The sequence below is a fragment of the Schistocerca cancellata genome, chromosome 7, assembly GCF_023864275.1.
Source record: "Schistocerca cancellata isolate TAMUIC-IGC-003103 chromosome 7, iqSchCanc2.1, whole genome shotgun sequence".
Taxonomy (NCBI): Eukaryota; Metazoa; Arthropoda; class Insecta; order Orthoptera; family Acrididae; genus Schistocerca; species Schistocerca cancellata.
The window spans coordinates 358,550,302-358,552,601 of record NC_064632.1 but is presented as its reverse complement, the minus strand read 5'-3'; positions in this window follow the sequence as shown (position 1 = coordinate 358,552,601).

The following is a 2,300-nucleotide window of genomic DNA, read 5'->3' as shown; positions in this document are numbered from 1 at the left end:
TCGAAGGATCACAAATTTAGTATTGGAGGGCAGCGTGGAGGGTAAAAATCGTAGAAGGAGACCAAGATATGAATACACTAAGCAGATTCAGAAGAATGTAGGTTGCAGTATGTACTGGGAGATGAAGAAGCTTGCACAGGATAGAGTAGCATGGAGAGCTGCATCAAACCAGTGTCAGGACTGAAGACCACAACAACAACAACACAACTCCTTCTTGATGTTGCGATTTTTTTCCGTCAGAGATTTCGGTTTTGGTGAGAGAACATAAGTGGATTAAACGAATATCGCTTCTAAAACGTATGCGGAAAATGAATGTCTGGTTTCCGTTGTTCGACGACAGTGAATTTTACATTAAAGTACAAAGATCTGTGACATGGCTGAAGCTATAATTTCGCTCTCCTTTACTCCTGTTCACGTACAGGACTCCAGGGATAGAACTGCTATTTATATATGTTACTAGAATGAATGTTGATGCAGTTTCAAACACACAAGAATTTTTCGCCAGCTGACTGTCTGCAGTTTCAGCAAAGGCGACAGTGACGCAGTGAAGATGCAAATGGCTCATGAAATAATGTTAATTGAAAACGCGAGGGGCGAAACTCCCGTTTTATAAACTGTTTACAAATGAAGACGGAGATGCAGCAGCAGTGGCCACCGTTTGAAAAACATTGGGTCCGAGAAGAGGCGTCGCGGCCGTCGGAGAGGAATGTTCTGAATAAATGAAAGTATTCAGCAGCAGAACGTGGAGGCTTGCTGTAAAACTCGTAGTTCATCTGCATTGTAGGAGCTTTCTCGCTTGAAATATTGCACGTATATGTATCTTACCCTTTCAATTGTGGTTCAAAGGTCTCCGAGCACTATGGGACTTAACATCTGAGGTCATCAGTCCCCTAGAACTTAGAACTGCTTAAACCTAACTAACCTAAGGACACCACACACATCCATGCCCGATGCAGGATTCGAACCTGCCACCGTATCAGTCGGGCGCATAGAACCTCTCGGCCACTGCGGCCGGCTTTCAGTGGTGATGCAAAAGTTATCTCTAGTAGTAAATCTTCTGCAGAGAAAAAGTTAGTACGTTAGCAAGAAAACGCTTACGGACATTTGAAAATGGTATTCCTTAAATACTTTCTATTCGTTTTAGGCATCTCCAAGTCTCCAAACCGTCTGTGAAACAGAGTTCTTTCTCTATCTACAGATAACCCCATTATTATTTAAATTACGAATTTTGTACGGGAAGTTAAAGGCTTTGGAATTATCTTCTGACATCGAATAAGTCAGTGTACATAGTTCTACTATATGGGAAACACCAGTGACAATTTATTGCTTGAAACAAATAATTAGAGCTGTAGTTTCGTACTGACGTAAGACCAATAGTAATAAAGATAATTATAATGACACTACCAATAGTAACTGTATTAGCTAAGAATTGAGTTTAATAAATGAAAAATTTGAAAGAAATGTAACGCACAGTGTGGATCGTTACCGCAAGAAGAAAGTAGAGGAAGGAGCAGGGGAAGGATATATTGATGACCATGAAGAGTACTGAAAAGATGCGAACAGGAACATAAAACTGCACACGCTTCATTGATTCATAAAAAAAGGATTGTTACGGTATTTTGAAGAAAATAAATTACTTCGTTGATATCAGAAAGTGCTTTCCGTTCTTTCTGAAATTCACTTAATAGCAAATCTTACTTAAATTGTGTGATAGTTCTTTCCGCTGGTGGAAATAAAAAATCTAATAGAAGCTCGACAGTCTTTCGTGGTAAGCATGGTTGCTGTCAGAATACCACACTGACTATTTAGTATGCGTAGGAAGTATCAAATATCCTAGTCTTATGTGGAAACAGAATTTCAGACGATGTACACTGATGAGTCAAAGCATTATGAGCACGTGCTTAATCGCCTTTTTGTCCGTCTTCAGAACGAAACGCGTAACTGATTCTGCGTGTCAGGGCTCCGACAATTTGTTGGTAGGTTGGTGGAGGTATGTGGCATTAGATGTCTACGCACAGGTCATGTAATTCGTGTAGATAACGGGCCGCTGATTTGTGTACACAGTGATGGCGCCCATTAGCGGTCCAGATGGTTTTCTCGGGATTTACATCAGCCGAATTCGGTCGCCGAGACATCAACGTGAGTTCACTATAATGCTCCTCAAACCACTGTAGCAGGGTTCTGGTTCCAAGACACGGACAGTTATGCTGCTGAAAGATGACATCGCCGTCGGGCAAGCCGTCAAGCGTGAAGGGATGTAGGTGGTTCGCAGTTTTCTGCATGTCTGCTGTTACTACCAT